Genomic DNA, 8,852 nt, shown 5'->3' with positions numbered 1-8,852 from the left:
TTGGGTAGTGGTCCTGAGCTGGGAGGAATTGGTGCCGTTGGAGAGTCTTCTCCCTGTGAGCTAATGGGACCTTCCAGGCCCCTGGTGCAGCGATGGGAGGTGCTCGCCAGAGAGAAGGAAGGCACACTTCTGTTAGGACCTGATCCAGAGTGACTCTTGGGCCCTCAAACAACGAAACTCATAGTCATCTTTCCCGCAGTCCACTTGAGACAGGTTAGTTAACATGTTGCTAAGTAGACAGGAAGTTCCCTGGTGGAATAAACAAAAGGCAGCCATATCCTGAAACTCCAGGTTCTGGAATGTCTCCTTCACTCCAGGACAAAGACATGAGAATACGCCTTGAGGTTAATAAATAATCTCAAATTCCTTCTGGCCCGTCAAAGGAGCAGAGCTGATAGGTAGGAATGGGTGATTTCGTTAATCCCCTCAGGATGGGCAAACCTGACAGATGAATTCCATTGCAAGCCTCCAGCCCCTTCCCCAAGCAGGTAGGGGAAAGTATAAAACTAAGAACTTTTGCCTCAGTCACTGGGCAGCCCCATTCGGGACCCCCTTCCTGCTTGGGAGCTCTGACCCTTTGTTTTCAATAAACCATCCTCTTTTTAAAACTCTTTGCCTCTCCTGGGCCTGTGTTTCCCTTCTTCATTCTCATGAGACATGATCCCAGCACTCACTCACTCAAAAGTGCCTTAGGGACCCACAGAGAAAATTCCGACATCATTTGGGGACTCACAGAGAAATAGTCCTACATGATTTGGGGACTGACAGACAAATATTCCTACATCACACTTGCTGGGCACCTCTGAACCCTCACCTCCCCTTCTTTAATATATCCCAGATTCAGATTCCAAGTGCAGAAGAGTATAATAGGCTGTAAGTTATAACTTCTTTAATAATTTCCAACGTACATACACACTCAGAAAAGTCGCTAGTTGTTGTTTTCTTTTCCTTTCTCCTTTCCCTTCTCTGTCTTTTTTTCTCCCACACGCTGAAAGTGCAGAGTGTCTTCTGCTATTTGCAAGAACAGTTCACTTTGTTTGTCTCCTCTCCACAGTATTCTAATAATAGTGCTTCCAGTAATTTCTAAACTTAAACGCAATGCAAAGCCTGCTTATCTTTGACAAGGAGAAGACCAGTTTTACAAAACGAAACCAAACAAAAAGTGCATACTTATGTTTATGGATGTTGGCATTAACGTGGAAAAAAACGTTAGGTGACAAGAACACACTCAGCCCTGTGCACTGGTTATCTCGGGAAGGGGGATAAAATAAGAGGGCAGCAGAGGTGGGGTTTATACTATTCAGGTTTTCTGTATACATCTTTTTATTGTTTTACTTATCAGAGTAAATATATATACATTGTATTATATTATACATATAGTATATATTATATTACTATAGTACTGGTGTATAATATATATATATTATAGTAAATTAAATCAAAATAGAGAACACTTTAAAAGGAAAAAGTGGGCTTCCACTTCTAGGAAAGTGGAGTAGACACTCTTCCCTATTCTTCCCACTAAGTACAACTAAAAACCCTAGACATTATGTATAAAACAAAAATAAAAAGACTGAATGGTGGAGAGGTAAGGCAGACCGTCTACAAACAGCAGGAACCCATGGGACAACTTGGGCTTGAATTCCCGGGGTTTTCTTTCTGCCTCTTATAATCCTGACATGGTGCTAAAGAGGCTAGCCACCCAGAAAAGCCAGTGGGTGCTGACCCAAAAAGGCCCAACAAAAGCCTGCTCTCTCTAGCTAAAGGACCAGGAAAAGGGCAGCCTAGCAAGGCCGAAAACTTTTAGATAACAACCGCTCTGCTCCAAATACTGAGAAGACTGTGGCCCCACTCCAGCAAAGGCTGAGTCGGGAGCCTCACCAGGCTACAAAGAGGTGGTGTCAGAAAAGGCCAAACAGGAAGCGGAGTCTCATTCCTGTCAGGAAGTTACCCCTCCATCCATGGTGGCAGGTGAGACCATGTGTGGGCCTGAAATCCCAACCTCTGTGGATACTAACAAGGCATTCCTCCTCCGTCCCTCTAGGGTGGTGTCAGAGAGTCAGTCACCACCCCCCATGGCAGTGGCTTCTTTCCTCCCCGTCAGTGTCTGTGGAGCAGTAGTAACAAGGGACTTCCAACCCTCCCCGCTGGGGCGCTATCCATGAGGCCTAGTGGGGAGCCAGAACCCCTATCCCTGCCTTCCAGCAACTCCCATTACACAAAGTTTTTAAAACTAGGAGACTCAGAACAAGTACAGTAAGACATGTGTTTACTTGACTCTATTAATTAGAAATTTATTAAATCTAGTACCTTGGATATTTAAAATATCTGTTTTCCTCTCTGTTCTAAACACTTTAATTTTTAAAAAATTTACACAGTACATGAATATGTTCTCATTTATTTTAAAGGTCCAAAATATATAGAAGAAGGCAATCATGGCCAACAGTTTGCTATATATCCTTCTAGACAATTTTATATCCATGATATAAATATACTATATATATTTCCAGGTTTACATATAGAAAAGTCACCAATGAAACAATTTTTTAACATAAGTGGAATCAGGTTCTATGGGTTGTTCTACTACTTTTGAAAAACTTTTTCAAAAACTTACCACCATATTATGGAGATCTTCACATGTTGGCACTTGACATTTATATATCAGTACAGTTTTTTTCCTCCCTGTTATGAATATATCAAATGATTACAACATAATTCAATCACTCCCATAATGAAGATTTTGTTTGTATTCATTGGGCGCATATACATGTATTTTTCTAGAGAGAATATCTAGAAATGGAATTTTTTGATAGACAATTGGACACATTTAAAATGACCCACATTGTCACTTTGCCGTCAGTAAAGCCTGTACAAATATACGTACACTCTCAATAGTGTGTGAGTCTCATTTCCCCACATCTGGAACCCAGCGTCTGGGGCTGGGAGCACTTGCCAGAACAGCTCCCACGTCTGCAGCAGCCCCTCCAACAGTGCCGTCTGTCCCCAATGCTGTCTTCTTTTCATCTTTCAGGGAATTTTCAAAATGTCTAATTCCATTCATGGCTGTCGTTCTTGTTTTCTAGCATTATTTTATTATTTGTTGAAAAAACATGTATCCTGTTAATCGAAAGGATTTGGAGAGGTCGGCATGTGTGCTCCATCTGGCATGTTGTTTTAATCTTTTAGCTCTACACAAAAGGAAGATGAGTGGTTTAGAATAGTCAAAAGAGAGAGGCTTGCCCTTAAGAATCTTTACATAGAAACTCTCTAGGACATTTTCCTGTTTGGGAAATCTCTGACCCTGAAATCTGTCAGTGGGCTCTGAAAGCCATCACCTGTCATGCCAGCTTTTCTGTTGCGTGCCTCTAGCTGTGGGCCATGGGGCAGAAGACACAGATTTTTATATCATCCTAATGGGTTAATGGTTCAACATCAAATCCTGGCAGAGTATCAGAGACTCACATCAGAAACGTAAAGGTGAAAGTTCTCTCTCTTGAAAATATATAACTGTAGACTTGTGTTTTTTTTTTAATGTTGAATATATTTATCATATTCTTTTAATCTAAGAAACCCAAAGCAAGCCACATGGTGCCAAAGTAAGAAAGAAAGCCTCCGAAGGATACAGCATAATTTTGGAAGCAGTGACATCTACTTCAAAAGATTTGCTTGTTTTAAAGAGCAGTTCAATGACCTCTTGTTCCATATCAAATTCTGAAATCTGGACATACACATTGTTTGCTATTTAAAGCCCTGTATGAGAGTCCAAGTAAATGCTTTGTCCAGCTGGTTTGTGCCTTGAGCTGCCTCTGCTCTGACAGGATTTCACCTGTTCGAATCAACAGGAAGGTTTCTGGCCAGAAACTTCCTACTCAAGGCTGGATCTCAGCAACATTATAAAATGGAGATTTTTTTTTTTTAAACCCCCCTGGGTTCCCAGTTTGGACAATATTTCCCTTCTTCCTCTGTGTTTCCTTCTGTCTCCTAGCTATTAAAAACTTTCACTCTTTAGGTGCCAATGACTGGCAATAGCTTCAACTTTTACCGCTTTGAAAATACTTGCATTTGGCACATGAATGCTCCAACTGTGGAATGTTGGTGTCAGCAAGCAGGTGACGAGCAGGTGAGTTAGGACTCTGTGGTGTCCAGGGCCTTCCAGTACCCACGTAGGTGAGGAGTAGCCTCCTTCATCTGCTCACCAGGACTCTCATCTTGTTGTGGCCAACACGATAATACTTTTGTGGCTTCTTGGTTCAGAAAAGGAAGAATCAGCAGAGCTTTGTGCTGTAACTGCTTAAATATGATCCCCTCAGGGGCTTCCAGGGGTGAGAAGTAGTGGAAACAGGTACGACTCTGGCTTCTCCCCCACTCTCTTTTTCATCCAAAGCAATTCTTTGTTTTTCCTTTTTGTCAGTGTAAAATGTTTGAAAAAAGGGTTCTGTGGCCAAAATAAAGATGGAAAACAATAGTGAAGGAGATAAAGCTCTCTGGAATGGAAAGTTCTGGGCTCTAATTCCTGCTTCCTGGAGTTTAGGTGAGTTCAATATGCAGGGCTAATATGACTAAGTCTCAGTGCCACCTCTGGCCAAAGAAGATTATACCCTACAATTGCCTTCCAGTTGGGCTGTACATATTTTTAGGAGGGGACCTGTCCATTCCATCCTCAGAGTAAGAAAGATATGTACAGGAGATAGACATTTTCAGTGAGCATGGAAAACCAAACTGTTGCAAATGACATGTTATATTTTAACTAACTCTCCAAGCCTCAGTTTCCTCATCTGCAAAATGGGAATGATGACAGTGACCTCACATGGCTGTTATGAGGCTTGAGTGAGTAACATATACAAAGCTCCCTGCTCAGGGTTTGGCCCACAATCAATGTAACTGCCAGCTATTATCATGAATTATGCACTGTTGTATGTCATTCTCCTGTCCCTTCATGTGGGATCCACATGTCTCCCAACTGGACAGGAAGTGTTTGGATGGCATTATAGTTTTTATTCTATATTGTTCAACTCCCATCTCCCCATAATACTTACTATATAATGTCTAGCATATAATGAATTCTCAAGAAAAACTTGTCAGTTGAGTTATAAATATTGCAGCTGAGATCCTGGAGTCTTTTTTCTTCTGTACATTGTGAAATTATTTTGCCCCAGTTGTCCTCATTTCTGTTTGCTCTTTATATATAGAATGCTACCTTTACTTCTAAGCACTTTTGTTTGTTTTTTTTAAAAAGAGTTTCTTATCTTTTGGTCTATGTACATGAAAATGTAAAGAAAAAAAGGATAAAAATCAAGTTTTTTGTGTGTTTTTTCCGCATTTACTTTTTCTTTTTTTAACTTTTATTTATTTAAGTGTGTTTTTCTAGGACCCATCAGTTTCAAGTCAAGTAGTTGTTTCAATCTAGTTGTGGAGGGTGCAGCTCACAGTGGCCCATGTGGGGATCGAACTGGCCACCTTGTTGTTAAGACTACCGTGCTTTAAGCCAACTGAGCCAACCGGCTGCCCCTCCATATTTACTTTTGAGCCAACCTGATAAAAGCTTATATTTTCCACTCTTAAGCTATAGGATATTGGAAGAATCTTTTCATTTCACTTTGCTTTATATTCTCCGTTTATAAAAGGAGAAAAAAAAAAAACCCACATTCTTTTTTTTTTTTTTTTTTGGTGGCTAGAAAGGCAGTTTTATTCCAAAATGGCAGCATTAAGGGGAGACAGTGGACTCCCTGTCACAAAGACTGACATCCAAAACCCACATTCTTGAGTGCTGTGGAGACTATCTTATTTTTATAATATTAGAGAGGTAAACATCAACAAAGATGAACTACATCAAGTATATTTCATAGGGGATACATGAAGAGGATTACATTCTCTTTGTGGATTGCAGTTAAAACTAGATCTGATATAAGATTAATTTTGTAATTTATGAGGTGGCAAAATTAATGATTTAATTACATTTAAAACATGCATAATAAATATTGCAGTTAATATTGTATAACAAAGGAATTTTCTTTTTCAACATGTACTTTAAGATAAATAGGAATAAAACAGTACAGTCAGTCCAGAATACAGTTTGATAGTTTCTTTAAAACTAAACATGCACTTATCATATGACCCAGCAATGGCACTTTTGGGCATTTATCCCAGAGAAATGAAAAGTTATATTACACAAAAACTTGTATGTGACTATTCATAACAGCTTTGTTCATAATAATCCCAAACTGGAAATAACCCAAATGTCCTTCACTAGGTGAGTGGTTAAACAAACTGTGGTGCATCCATACTCAGGAATACAAAACATGAATTGTTGATACACACAATGAGAATTAAGCTGAGTAAAGAAGCCAATCTCGAAAGATTACGTACTGTATGTCTCCATTTACGTAGCATTCTTGGAATAACAAAATTAGAGAGATGGAGAACAGATTAGTGGTTGCCGGTGATTAAGGGGTAGCGTGAGGGAGACTTGTGTTGATGAAACAGTTTTGTATCTGATTGTGGTGGTGGTTATACTCATCTACACATGTGACAGAATGGCATAGAACCACACACACACACACACACACACACACACACACACACACACACACACACAAGGGCATGTGAAACTGGGAAACTGGTGAAATCTAAATAAGCTCTGTGTATTCTACCAACATTAATTTCTTGGTTTTGATATTGAACTATAGATATGCAGATGACACAATTGGAATAAACTGGGTGAAGACCTCCAAGCTAATATATATATATATATTATGTATATATATATTATATATATACACACTATGTTTCCCTGAAAATAAGACTTAGCCGGACAGTCAGCTCTGATGTGTCTTTTGGAGCAAAAATTAATATGAGACCCGGTCTTATTTTGCTATAAGATAAGATCCGGTCTTATATTAATTTTTGCTCCAAAAGATGCATTAGAGCTGATTGTTTGGCTAGGTCTTATTTTTGGGGAAACACGGTACATATATATAAATATATATATACATTTACATATATATTTGCAACTTATTGTAAATCTATAATTATATATATATGAATATATATAATATATATAAAAATATATAAAATATATATAAATATATATATTTGCAACTTATTGTAAATCTATAATTATTTCAAAATAAAATTTACAACAAAAATATAAAAATAATAAATAGAAGTTCTATATAAAATAAACTTCTATTGCACACATTCGTTTTTTCAATAGACATATAAAAAGGGAGCCCTATAGCATTACAAATGATGTACAGAGAGTGAGTTGTGCAGTTCAAAACTGTAACCCAACAAACTTTCTCTTTCACTTAGCTTATTAACACAGATGGTATAGATTTTATCATAAAAACTTTGCTCTCCAAATTGATAATTAAACTTTAACTCCAAATATTTTTATTAATGTTTTAAAAATCTTTGAGGGGCTCCCCAGCACGAACACACATATCTATCCATATTTCAGAGAAATAAAATGAAACGTAAAGTTTCTCACTGTATGCATACTCTGTGTTACAAAATTTTGGTTGTCCCAGAAATTCTTTACTCTCCATAATTCTCTGTATTTCTTTCCCTTCTATTTGATCCTTGCAGTAGTTGTGTTAAGTGCATCAAGGAAAAGACAGAAGCAGAAAAATCTTAGGCTGCTAATAGTACCATCTTCAATGAACTGCCAAGACAATCCCACATAGCCAGACACAGGTGTCCCCAGTAACCCAGAGACCCCAGATAGCCCTCAAATATTATCCCAAAAGGACACAAAAATGTGGAGTGACTGGATAACTCCCCACAAAGCTCTGTGCTGATGCAAGCATTGTACTGTCTGGTTCATTCCATTCCCCAGCATTTTATTCTCTAACAATCCTATGAGATAGACACGTTATAAGAAAACCAGGTAACTCATTTGTCAAGGAGGTCTCCAGATGACTAAGTGTGATTCTGTGCAGTGATTCTGTGCTCAGCTTCTGGAGCTGCCCTGCATGGGCAGGAACCTCAGCTTTATAATGTATGAGCTGTGCCATCTGGGCCAGTTACGTGACCTCTCTGGGCCTTCAGCTCTCATCTGTAAATTAAACAGGGTGTTTTGAGGATTAAATAAGTTAATACATGTAAGTCATTTAGATCAAATAAGTTAATATGTGTAAGATATAAGACAGGTCACGTGGGCTACATCCAGCCTGCTGCCTGTTTTGGTAAATAAATTTTCATTGGAACACAACCACACTCTTTCCTTACATATTACCTGTGGCTTTCTTACTATCACAGCAAAATTGAGTACTTGCAACAAGACCAGATATCCCACAAGCTGAAAACATTTATTGTCTAGTCCTTTACAGAAGAAGTTTGGCAGCGCCTGGTTTAGGTGAGTGTTTGGCAAAATCTGAGTGCTCAGTAAATGTTGACTATTGTCACTGTTATTGTTCAAGGTCACATGAAGTCATGGAGAATAGACTTGCCCTGTCCATCAAGGGCCTGACGCAGTGCATACTTCAAATGTTTTATCCTTCAGTCGTAATTCTGAAGTCTCTCCCTTAGAAAATCTATACAATTGGCCATGTGTTAGGCCTGTGTCATGAGGGCAATAATCTGTTAGGACAGGTTTCTTTAATACTTTCAGAGAAAACTACAGTCACTTTAATGAATCAAGTATAGCTGACCTGTCAAAAATTCTTGTTTTTTGGCGTAGTTGCAGCATGGTTTTCCAGGTCAGACAAACAAGTGCATTTTCTAGGAAAGTATGAGGCAATAAACTGGTTGTCCCCCTATACTAGGTCATCATGGTCATGTTCCCTGGGGATAGGAAAGGTTGTTACCTAAAAGGCCCTGCTATTTCTGGAGGTCACATCTAAAGATGAGGA

The sequence above is a fragment of the Rhinolophus ferrumequinum genome, chromosome 7, assembly GCF_004115265.2.
Source record: "Rhinolophus ferrumequinum isolate MPI-CBG mRhiFer1 chromosome 7, mRhiFer1_v1.p, whole genome shotgun sequence".
NCBI lineage: Eukaryota > Metazoa > Chordata > Mammalia > Chiroptera > Rhinolophidae > Rhinolophus > Rhinolophus ferrumequinum.
This window is presented reverse-complemented; position numbering follows the sequence as displayed.